The sequence below is a fragment of the Anolis carolinensis genome, chromosome 1, assembly GCF_035594765.1.
Source record: "Anolis carolinensis isolate JA03-04 chromosome 1, rAnoCar3.1.pri, whole genome shotgun sequence".
Classification (NCBI taxonomy): domain Eukaryota; kingdom Metazoa; phylum Chordata; class Lepidosauria; order Squamata; family Dactyloidae; genus Anolis; species Anolis carolinensis.
In genome coordinates, this window is record NC_085841.1 from 20,457,744 (window position 1) to 20,470,924 (window position 13,181).

Consider the following 13,181-nt stretch of genomic DNA (forward strand, 5'->3'; position numbering starts at 1 on the left):
GGGACGAGGAAAAGGCATGAGCCTTTCTCTCTTCTCTCACCCCACGCGCACCTTTCACGCTGCTTTCCTCGGCGGCGGCAGCTGGAAAGCTGCCCGCGAGGTGAGAGAGGAAAGGCACATGCCTTTCCCTCGCCCAGTGCGGCTCTTTCTCAGTGGAGGCAGCGGGAATGGTGCATGCAGGGCGAAGAAAAGGCGTGCACCTTTCTTTCCTCCCTCACCCCGCGCGCACCTTTCCCGTTGTCTCCCTCGGCGGCGGCAGCAGGAAAGCTGCCCGCGGGGCGAGGGCTGAAAGGTGCATGCTTTTTCCTCGCCCCGTGCGGCCCTTCCTTAGTGGTGGCAGCAGGAAAGCTGCCCATGGTGTGAGGGAGGAAAGCCGCACACCTTTTCCTCGCCTCATGAGGCCCTTCCTCGGCGGCAGCGGCCGGAAAAGTGCCCATGAGGAGAGGTTGACAAGAAACTTCTCCTCCTTCTCCACACCACACTTTCTTGGCAGAGGAGGGAGCCACCACCCCGGGGGCCGGATAAATGGCTCCGATGGGCCGCATGTGGCCCGCGGGCCTTAGTTTGGGGACCCCTGATCTACACAATCAAAGGTTTTGCTATAATCTGGAAAGCTATAAAAAATATCTCACCCTCACTTAGACAGGGCAGAGATGAGATCAGTTGTTGTTCTTGTTAACTAGGAGAGAATCTGAAACCTTTGTCAGTTTACTGCTCTTCACTCAACAACCTACCAACAGATACCAATCAACATGCTATTTCAGAGGAACTCAACCCTGTGGAATATACAGTTTACGTGGCAAACCTCAAAAATAACTGATTCAACAACAGGCACCTTTAATATAGGGGGAGACAGAGTAGCTGACCAGGAAAATTTAATTTGAGTTGTGCAGCAATATGATGTTAAAACCAATATTTCTGTTTCTGACCTCTCCCCCTTTTAATGTGACACTGACAGCAGTTTTTTTTTCTACACAAATATGATACAAGTTCATGAAAAAGGCAGACAGAAAATTCATACTGAAAGTAGCAACACATGCTTGATCTTAAAATAGCACAATCAGATGTTTAATGCTATTAGTAATACTTAGCACTATAGAAAGTTGGTAGTTTCACATGATTCTGCTGTCATACCTGTAAAAACCAAACCACCATATCCTCCTCCTCCCCATTACTCCCATAATGCAAAACAGAATATTTAGGATATGGTTTGTCAAACTCAAGGCCTGCAGGCTGAATCTGGCCCTCCATGTCATTTTATGTGGCCGTCCAGCTGCTGGACTACAACTCCTGTCTTCCTCGTCATTAGACATCACGATTAGAGTTGATAGGAGTCGTGATACAGTAAAATCCGGAAAGCTGAAGTTTGTTCTGTTTAGTTAGGAGAGGAGGGTTCTGATTTAGATACAAGGTTTGTGGATATGATGTCTAACCTCAAGAGTTGTTGGATTGAAATTCCCATTATCCCCAATCCACATGGTAGATCATAAAAAGTGATGGGAGTTGTCGTTCAATGACATTCGTAGACCGAAACTGGATAAAAACAAAAGAGAACCAACTACTATGTATAAAAATTATAATTGGCCCTCTGTATCCACAGATTCTCCATCCATGGATTCAACAGCTCTTTGAAGGCAGCCATAAGGCTTGTGTGGCCCTTATCTAATGTGAGTTTATGATAGATGTAACATTTGAACCAAATTGTCATTATTGGCCAATTTCAACCACATTTGTCCTGACAAAATGAATTTCAAGTCAGGCACTATACTTAGACAATACAAATGATGGTGTATGGGTGACACCTGGCTTGCAAACAATCCATCGGAGCCTTAGTACACCATTTTAATAGCATAACATGAAGGCATTTCTTTGCCCTTTAACCTCCCTCTTATTTGCTATTCTAAGACTTCTGTGCAACCCCCGAAATTCCAAACGGCTAGCCCGATCTAGAGAAGTGGCCCCATCGTCAAGGCCACAGGGTTCATTAGTGTTATCAGGCTTAGGCTGGGAGCTGCTCTCCCTTTCTGCTTCTTGCACCTGAGAACCATCATCATTAAGAACATCATTTCTTCCTGTGGGAAAGCCTCCCTGCTCCTCATCTCCCACAGCAGGAAGACCCTGCAGCTGAATCCCATAATTCCCATCAGAGTCATCTTGAAACTCATCCTGAATCTGAATCCCATTATCTTGAACTTGTATCCCAGCATCCTCATCAGAGTCACACAGAGGCTGAGTCACAACACCACCACCGAGAAGGCTCTGTCTCTGGTCTCTGTTAATCACACCTGCGAAGAAGGCAGAGCCGAGAGCAGGGCCTCTCCAGATGATCTTAAATTGCGAGATGGTTTATAGAGGGAGATACGTTCGGACAAGTAAGCTGGGCCAGAACTTTGAATTGTGCTCAGTAGCAAATATGCTCCCTGTCGCTAGCTCCTGTTAACAACCTGGCTGCCGACTTTTGCATCAGTTGCATTTTCCGGACTGTCTTCAAAGGCAGCCCCATGTAGAATGCATTGCAATAGTCCAATCTTAATGTAACTAATGCATGAACCACCATGGCCAAGTCAGACTTACCCTCAGGGGGAATGTAACCCCATCGAGCACAGGTAGCTACCCTATACCCTAAGAGTTGTTATCAGAAAACGTCACTTTTCTAACTTCTGCTAATAAAAATAATACTTTAGTCTAGCAAGTGTTTATTGCAAATTATTATTACTTCTCTGGCACCAAAAAAAGTTATGTTTGCAATTTAACATCAAAGAACTTCACATTGCTTTAACATCTACCACATTAGGCTTTTCTGGTCATATTTTTACATTTTTTCTGAATGTTGAACTGAGAAGTAAATTATTGTTCCTTTGTGAGACCCCCAACTACACTTCATGTTAAAAATGAGGCAGTTATCTTGCCAAATGTTTGCATTGCTCTGCATCCTGCAGGACTCCCTCCTGTGCCAGGAATAATCTTACATGGCATTAATCAGATTTGCCAAGCAACTGAAGCCATAATTCCTCTCTCAGCACAGCTCTAACGGGATTTTACAACTCCTGCCATGCAGGAAGCGTTGCCTGCTTAAGCCGAAGCATCCTGGGGGGTGGGGATGCATACACCGAGGGTCCTAAATTAAGAATAGCAATATTAGAAAAAGCACTTTGCACTTCTTCTGAATTGTCTTCTTTTCTAAATAAAGAAATGTAGCAGAAATGCCCAGCTTTGAAAAGCCACTTTTTAGAGTCCAAGTGTCAGAATTGTCCCTGGGAGTTGTATCCCCCAGAAATACCCTTTCCACACTACGCAAATTCAATGTTAGGGATTACTAAGGAAGGGGGTTACAATACAATGACTTTGATCATAAATGGATGATAAACTGTACTTAGAATTGTGAGTACAGGTTTTCTGGTTGTCTCCTATCAAAGGGACGCATGCAAGATACGCCACTTAGGCAGAAAAAAATGAAATGCAAAGATACAGAATGGGGGATGCCTGGCTCGACATCAGTACATGTGAAAAAGATCTTGGCATTCTCCTGGTCAGGAAGGTGAACATGAGCCAACAATGCGATGCGGCAGCTTAAAAAGCCTATGGGATTTTGGCCTGCATAAATAGGAGTCTAGTGTTTAGATCCAGGAAAATCATGCTACCCCTCTATTCTGCCTTGGTCAGACCACACCTGGAATCACACTGTGTCCAATTCTGGGCACTGCAATTGAAAGGAGATGTTGACAAGCTGAAATGTGTCCAGAGGAGGGCGACTAAAATGATCAAGAGTCTAAAGAACAAGCCCTATGAGGAGCGGCTTAAAGAACTGGGTATGTTTAGCCTGCAGAAGAGAAGGCTGAGAGGAGACATACAAATATGTGCAAACACATTTGCATGTTTTCGAACTGCTAGGTTCACAGAAGCTGGGGCTAACAACGGGAGCTCACCCTGCTCCCTAAATTCCATCGTTAGCCCCAACTACAGAACAATCTTTGAAATAAATTGATTTATCTATGTATGTTGACCATCATAAACTATTCATTCAATGAGCTTACTCTAGTTGGGACTTGGCAAAAGGATCCCATCTTCTTTTTTGAAAACTAAGTTTGCTGCTGCTTCTCTTAATATAAAAAATACTAGCTGTGCCCGGCCACGCGTTGCTGTGGCGAAGTATAGTGGTATGGGAAATAAAGTATTGAGGAATTGGTGGTAGTTAAGGTAAAGGGTCCCCTGGGCTGAGTGGGTTGCTAGGAGACCAAGTGAGCAGAGCTTAGCCTTCTAACTGGCAACAATTGGATAAAAACAATTATTCCTCTCCCTCTAATTAGGACTTTATTTTTCTTTTCTTTTTGTTGTATCAACCTAGAGGCATGGATGAGGGGTTGTGCTGTCAATTTTCGAGGTTGTGGGGTGTTTACTTTTGTTGTTTTTTCCGCTGCCGTGATGCCATCAGTCTTTTATATATATAGATGGAGCTACGGAGCTAGTGGCTTTCTCTTGTACATGTTGAGTATCACATATCCAAAATACTTGGGACTAGAAATTGTTTAGATTTGGATTTTTTTTTCATTCTTGAATACCTTTATTTATATATACTGGTACATATAAAATGAAGTATCTTGGACCCAAGTCTAACACAAAATTCAGCTGTGTTTCATATACACTTCATACACATAGCTTGAAGTTTGTGTTATATAATATTTTAAATAATTTTGTGCCTGAACCAAAGTTTATGTGCATTAATCCATGTGAAAGCAAAGGCATCACTATCTCTGCTTCTCAGATGTATAATTTCGGGGGTATTTCAAATTTTGGAATTCTGAATAAGGGATGTTCAACCTATATAAAGAAGTTTATATTTAGGGATGTTTAGGAGTGGAAAGACATTGAAGCCAAGGTGAGACAGAAGCATATAATGTTATGCATGATATAGAAGAGGGTGGGGATTAGCCAGGTTCTTAATTCTAGGCTTATATACTTTCTCTGATGTGGGAAAAAAAGAGAAAAATTAGCTCCAGTGCCTTTTTGCTCTAATGCAGCATTGTTTCAAAAGTTTGTCTGTATGGAGTACAATATCCAACAAGACTATATGTTCTGAGTTAGCACTGATCCTTTTTTCCATTGTTCATTCCGCAAAAGATTTATGTAAGCTGCATTTTGCACACTGTGAAGACCCCTGTTGGTTTCAGAGGGACTTACTCACAGCAAGAGACATTCACCAAATGCATAAATCACTGCAGAAAAGTATCCTTTGTAATTCATTTTATAGGTATGTATGTATTCAGGTGTGTGCGTGCACACGCAGACATATATATATATATAGTTTCTGAAACTTGGAATTAGCAGCTACTAAAACTTCCTTTCAAAAACCAAACTGCTTTGGTTAGGTATTACATGGCACTGCCTTGTATTTTTCTGTTACGCTGTTAACATTCCTAGCCCTGATGTGGATCTATATAATTTAGTGCTTTTAATTGGGCAAACATTACCAATCCAGACCACATTTCAGAAATACAGCATTAACCAAAATGTTCAACATCTGTGTTTTTATAGGAATGTTTACCTATGTTAGAGTTGATGGTGGGAGACCAAAAAAAGGGATAATAAGTCAGGACTTTCGTCAAGTTTCATGCGCTGGTCAACATTTGCACAGTAGTCCGCAGTGAGGTGTTGAAAAGCGAGTTGTTAACCGGTGATAAGAATTCCACATTTGTTGTTTTGTTAAACAATGGCCACCTTTATTTGCAGCTAGTTTGTCACCCTGGCCATTTATTTGAATTTCAGCAAAAATGGATAGCAATCTGTGTATCCTTTATAATGGGATTAGCAGCTTGGCTCTTTAAATGCTTTAACAGCAGCGATGCAAATACCAGCTCGTGCCACTCCACCTAAAGACACACCCTGCCCATATGGGCCAGGCTATTTAATCATATCCCACAAAGGCGTACGCTTATTTAGCTATAGAAAGGAAAGGAAAGAGGAGTTTTATGCAGCCTAACTTGTTAAGTACTCAATTTCATTAATAATTTATTAAAGGAGAGTGCCTTAAAAAACTAAATTAGTTGTTTTGGATTTTTGCAAAACTACTTCATGTTTTTGTTAACCCTTCAGGTTTGGGGAATTTTGAGGTTGAAAGACTGAAACAACTTCATCCACTTACTTAGGGGATCTCTCATTGTTCAAGTATGATAGCCTTCCAAGTGTCATGTCTTGGCGGTGGGTTCTTAGGTGACTGTGGAGCCCTATTCTTGACCTGCATGTTCTCCCGCAGTGAGGACATGATTTCCAGGTGGAAGGCAGTCCCGGTCAGTGTTGGCTTGACATGCCTTCCTCTTGACACATTTCTCCCTTTCGCCCTCCATTCGTGCCTCTTCAAATTCCACAGCACTGCTGGTCACAGCTGACCTCCAATTGGTGCACTCAAAGGCCAGGGCTTCTCAGTTCTCGGTGTCTATGCCACCGTTTTTAAGGTTGGCTTTAAGCCTAACATTAAATCTCTTTTCTTGTCCACTACCATTCCGTTTTCCATTCTTGAGCTGGGACTAGAGTAACTGCTTTGGGAAACAGTGATCGGGCATTCGGACAATGTGGCCAGTCCAGCGGAGTTGATGGTGTAGGAGCATCACTTCAATGCTGGTGGTCTTTGCCTCTTCCAGCATGCTGACATTAGTCTGCCTGTCTTCCCAAGACATATGCAGGATTTTTCAGAGGCAATGCTGGTGGAATCTTTCCAGGAGCTGAATGTGACGTCTGTAGACAGTTCAAAAAGGACCAATTTGTTTCAGCATAACTGAAATAAAACTTTTAAGTACAGACATTTAGCATAATTTTAAAGGACACTTTAAATTTAAAGTTTAGAATAAAGCTAATGGTGAAAAATTCCTTCCTAACATATAAAATACAGCTTAGTTACATATTTCTAGCTTTGTAACAATTACCTAAATGAACTAACCATTCTGGTAGCAGGAGCAGACGAATTGTCAGATTTGTATGTAATTTCAGGCATGGGTTTGAGCTGGAAAATAACCCAAAAAGAGTTGGAAAAAGTAATATTTGGACTTCAACATATCCTCTGATCATGCTGGCTGAGGCCCCTTCCACACAACTGAATAAAATCCTACATTATTTACTTTGAAATGGAATATATGGCAGTGTGGACTCAGATAACCCAGTTCAAAGCAGATATTGTGGGATTAATATTCTGGGTTATATGGCTGCGTGGAAGGGCCCTGAGATATTCTAGCTGCTGTAGTTAAGGAGGGAAGGGAGACAGAAGATAGAGGTTTATGTTCTGCATTTATTCTGAAAAACTTTTGCAGGACTGGGTTATTTTGAGAAGCATTCTCTCCTGATGTTTCGCCCACAACTATGGCAGGCATCCTCAGAGGTTGAGAGGTCTGTTGGAAATTAGGCAAGTGAGGTTTATATATCTGTAGAATAATGCCCAGGATCGGAAAAAAAACTTTTGTCTGTTTGAGGCAAGTGTGAATGCTGCAATTGGCTACCTTGATTACCATTGAATGGCCTTGCAGCTTCAAAGTGTGGCTGCTTCCTGCCTGGGGGAATAAATCCTTTGTTTAGAGGTGTTAACTGGCCCTGTTTGTTTCCTGTCTAGAATTCCCCTTTTTTTCTGAGTGTTGCTCTTTATTTACTGTCCTGATTTTAAAGTTTTTAAATACTGTTAGCCAGATTTTGTTCATTTTCATGGTTTCCTCTTTTGTGTTGTCTACATGCTTATGGATTTCAGTGATTTCTTTGTGTAGTCAGACATGGTGGTTGTTACTGTTGTCCAGCATTTCTGTGTTCTCCAACTAACCTGGACACAGCGTGTCAGACTACAGTAAATAAAGAACAACTCAAAAAAGGGGGCAATTCCAGACAGAAAACAATCAGGGCCAGCTAAAATCTCCCAACAAAGGATTTCCCCAGGCAGCAAGCAGCCAGGCTTTGAAGCTGCAAGACCATTCAGTGGTAACCAAGGTAGCCAATTGCAACATTCACACTTGCCTCAAACAGACAAGAGTTCTTTCTCCCACCTTAGACATCATTCCACAGATATATAAGCAGACCTCACAACCTCTGAGGATGCCGGTCATAGATGTGAATGAAACGTCAGGAGAGAATGCTTCTGGAACACAGCCAAACAGCCCGGAAAACTCACAACAAGCCAGTGATTCCAGCCATGAAAGGCTTCAACAATACTTTTTGCAGGACTATTGCAAATTCCTGGTTTAATGGCTTCTTAATAGATAGCAATCTTGTACTATCTAGTGCTCTCTAATGACGCATATTTATTCCCTGTCGCGTCTTTTGATCATTTTAATTGGCAAATTTATAAGGGAAACCAACTTATTCATTACTGAAATAAAATACTCCTCCCCTCCTGCTGTATATATCCCCAAAAACCAATGCAAGCTTATTTTAAAATAAATCATCTCAGGCCTTTCTTTAATCTTAGCGTTAATTGGTTTTAGTCTCTCCTATTGTTGCACCACCAGTGACACTGTTGAACTTTTATCTGTAGAATCAGCCTCCAGAAAAAAATGCTGATAGGTCTGTTTACTTGGTCAGGCAGCAATGTGGTCCCAGGGGGCACCCAAGCAAAGCTGCCAATGGATGGGCTTGTGTAGCTGATACCTTGGGGGCCTTGTGTAATAAAGGGGCAGCTCCCTTGGGAATCAGGAAAGACAAAGCCGCACGCAGTATCGGCATCTGTGTGTGAATTTTCTCAGTGTACCTAGACTCCACGGCAGTCACGTGAGCTTTGTTCGCCAACCCTTTACCCTTTTCAGTTGTCAGTATTAGCACCATAAGTGACTTCTGACTTCATGGGAACCAGGAGGGGATGGGGGTGAGTCATTGCTCTTTTCAGCCACATAAGCGGTCTCTCATGGCCTGGCTTTTAAAGCCAACACAAAGACATGGATCTATATGGGTCCCTCCCAGCCAGATGCTGAATTCTCTTCTGGGAGAAGCTGACCGTGCTCCATTCCCACAGAAATCAATTGGTGCATCCCCGTAAACTTTAGAGCTGAGGCCCTGTGGAAAAGCAACTCATCCTATGGAGAAAACAACTATGCAGCTTACAGATTTAAGTTATATTATACTTGATTTATCTAATGACGTTGCAAATAGCAAATGCAACTTTGCAGTGCCATACAAGAGGCAGTTGTGATAATAAATGGTTTTCTTCCGTCCATCAATGTGCCATAGAGCCCCTGGTGATGCAATGGGTTAAACCCTTGTGCCAGCAAGACTCCTGACTTTAAGGTTGCATTGCTGACCTGAAGGTTTCCAGTTCAAATCCGAAGAAAGCGCAGATGAGCTCCCTCTATCAGTTCCAGCTCCCCATGCAGGGACATGAGAGAAGCCTCCCACAAGGAAGGTAAAACATCAAACATCCGGGCTTCCCCTGAGCAATGTCACTCCTGGCATGAAAAAAGTGCCATGTTAATTTATCTATCCATATCTATATGACTATAATATGTTTGTCTGTCTGTCTGTCTGTATATTTGTATGTATTTTCCCAGATGGCTCCCACTTCCCGAGAGCACTATGACTTTCACCAACAATGGATCTGAACCAAACTTGGCAGACAGACTCTCCATACCCAACAGAAAGGGGTTTTTTTGGTTGACAGGAGTTGCAGCTCACCTACATCCAGAGAGCAGTGTGATCCCACCAACAATGGATTTGGACTAAGTGTTGAGTGTTGGACTAAGACTTTAGGAAACCGGGATTAAAGTCCCTGCTCAGCCATCAAAACCCATTGTGTAACCCTGCTTAAGTCGCACTCTCTCAAATTTAGAGGAAGACACTGGCAAATCAGCTCTGAAAAAATCTTGCCAAGACAACCACATGATAGAGTCACCATGAGAATAGACTTAGAGACACATAACAACAACAAATATCCCACTGTATTCAGTGAATTTTACTCTCTAATAAGTGTGCTTGAGAATTCAGTGCTCGTTGGGAGCATCAACTTTCATAGACAACAGCACACTTCAGGAGTGAAGAACTAATGATTTGTCTTTGATGTTTCCAACTCTTATCTACCTCAGACAATATAGCCAATAGTCTAGTAAATGTGGAGAATAACAGAGTCCCCACTCTGGTATACTATAATTCATAGAAAACAGCTATTTTGTTGGGTTGTTGTATGTCTTTCGGGCTGTGTGGTCATGTTCCAGAAGTATTCTCTCCTGACATTTCGCCCACATCTATGACAGGCATCCTCAGAGGTTGTGAGCTATTTTGTTCTGAATAACATGTTGCCTTGATATAAAAGTAAAAATATTATTATCATTGCCATCGGGGGTCTCAGTGGCACAGTGTGTTAAAGCGCTGAGCTGCTGAACTTGTGGACCAAAAGATCGCAGGTTTGAATCCGGGGAGCTGAGTGAGTGCCCGCTGTTAGCCCCGTCTTCTGCCAACCTAGCAGTTTGAAAACATGCAAATGTGAGTAGATCAATAGGTACCGCTCCGGCGGGAAGGTAACGGCGCTCCATGCAATCATGCTGACCACATGACCTTGGAGGTGTCTACGGACAATGCTGGCTCTTCGGCTTAGAAATGGAGATGAGCACCAACCCCCAGAGTTGGACACGACTGGACATAATGTCAGGGGAAACCTTTACCTTTACCTACATCATCACTGTCATCCTACTTTTTTCTGTTTGGGATTCAAGACAGCTCATAACATCTACAACAGATAGTTAAAATACGTATCACATAATAGTTAAAAAGCAATTAATCAAAAGCAGAAAAATCAATTGGATATAGCAATGCATTATCTCACTGCTAAGTAGTTGGCACAAGTGGTCTACTGTAGCTGAAATCTGCAGTATTCTCCATACTAACCTATGGATGTGAGAGGTGGACCATAAGGAAGGCTAAGCAAAGGAAGACAGATGCTTTTGAACTGTGATGTTGGAGGAAAATTCTGAAAGTGCCTTGGATCACAAGATAAAACCTGTCCATACTCCAGGAAATAATGCCTGGCCGCTCACTGGAGGGAAGGATATTAGAGGCAAAGATGAAGTACTTTGGCCACATAATGAGAAGACAGGAGACCTTGGAGAAGAGAATGATGCTGGGGGAAAAGGAAGGAAAAAAGAAGAGGGGCCGATCAAGGGCAAGATGGATGGATAGTATCTTTGAAGTAACTCACTTGACTTTGAAGGAACTGGGAAAGACTGGTGGAGCTCTGGTATGGGCTGGTCCTTAAGCTCACAAAGAGTCAGAAACAACTGAATAATTTTTTTTTAAAAAAAGCTGAAATTAACGGACAAGATTTGTGCCAGTAAAATACAGTTAAATACACAAACATAAGCCAAGAGAAAGAATGATGAAATATAAACCTAACCTTGTACCTGAAAGTTGCTCATCTCTCAAAAGTCATTAACTTTTAAGAGGTGGTGTAAAGCAGGGGTGGGGATTTTTCTCTGTCCTAATGTTAAGAAAGGAAAACTCTGCTGGAAATAAATAGACCCTGCAGCAAACAGCAAATCCCAGAGAAAGCTCTTCAATCCCAGGGTATTTCACCTCCAGCCAATTTAAAGAACACAAAAATTCCAATCTCTCTGTACACATAATCGTGCTTAGTGAAGTAAAGCATTGGAAATCGATAGGGCCAGGCTTACTTGGAACTAGCGGGTTGGAAATCAATGTGGCCAGGCTTACTTGGGACCAGCATGCTCCATTGATCTCCCTGGATCTGTCATAAGCAATTCACATTTTTGTCTCTGCTTACCTCAGATGAGGGATTTGGGTTCCTAGACATTGCTTCTTTGACAGAACATTTGATAACAGAAGCAGAAATGACATGGAACAGATAGGGATAGGTCCCTACGCAACAAAATTTGAACAGTAGTGCAAACATTTTCTTCAAAGCTAACAATATGTACGTGTGAAATGAAACAACCAGGTCAGGTAAGCTACGTACAAGTCAAACAAACAAAACCAAAGATAAAATATGTTCAACTGCTTAGATAAACTTGGAAATTTGTTCCGAAATAATCTTCGTTGTTTATTTGTTCAGTCGCTTCCGATTCTCGTGACCTCATGGACCAGTCCACGACGGAGTTCCCTGTCAGTGGTCCTTCAAGGTCAAGCCAGTCACTTCAAGGATACCATCCATCCATCTTGCCCTTGGTCTTGCCCTTTTCCTTTTTCCTTCCATTTTCCCCAGCATCGTTCTCTTCTCCACACTTTCCTGTCTTCTCATGATGTAGCCAAAATACTTCATCTTTGCCTCTAATATCCTTCCCTCCAGTGAGCAATCGGGCATTATTTCCTGAAGTATGGACTGGTTTGATCTTCTTGCAGTCCAAGGTACTCTCAGGATTTTCCTCCAACACCAAAGTTCAAAAGCGTCTATCTTCCTTCTCTCAGCCTTCCTTATGGTCCAGCTCTCACACCCGTAGGTTACTATGGGGAATACCATTGCTTTAACTATGTGGACCAGGGGTCCCCAAACTAAGGTCCGGGGGCCGAATGCGGCCCTCCAAGGTCATTTACCTGGCCCCCACCCTCAGTTTTAGACTTTGTCTTGCCCAAAGTCTGAAATGACTTGAAGGCACACAATACCAACAATCCTACTTAACTTGACTATCTCATTGGCCAGAAGCAGGACCACACTTCCCATTGAAATTCTGATAGGTTTATGTTGGTTAAAATTGTTTTTATTTTTAAATATTGTATTGTTCTTTCATTTACTAATATTGTGCTATGGTAATAATTGAATATATTATGTATACATATAATATTGATATTAATATTATAATGTAATACAATATAATAATATTAATTATACATTATATATTAAATGTAATATTACTAATATTATGGTAGTGATATAGGACAATATAGTAATATATAATGCTAATATTGGGCTATGCCAATAATATATTGTATGTACATACAACTTGTAAGCCGCTCTGAGTCCCCTTTGGGGTGAGAGAGGGTGTGGTATAAATGTAGTAAATAAATAAATAAATAGTTGTTGTTGGGTTTTTTTTTTTTTTTGCACTACAAATAAGACATGTGCAATGTGCATAGGAATTTGTTCGTTGTTTTTTTTTTTTTTCAAATGATAATTCGGCCCCTCAACAGCCTGAGGGACCATGAACCGGCCCTCCACTTAAAAAGTTTGAGGACCCCTGATGTGGACCTTGGTTGCCAGTGTGATGTCTCTACTCTTC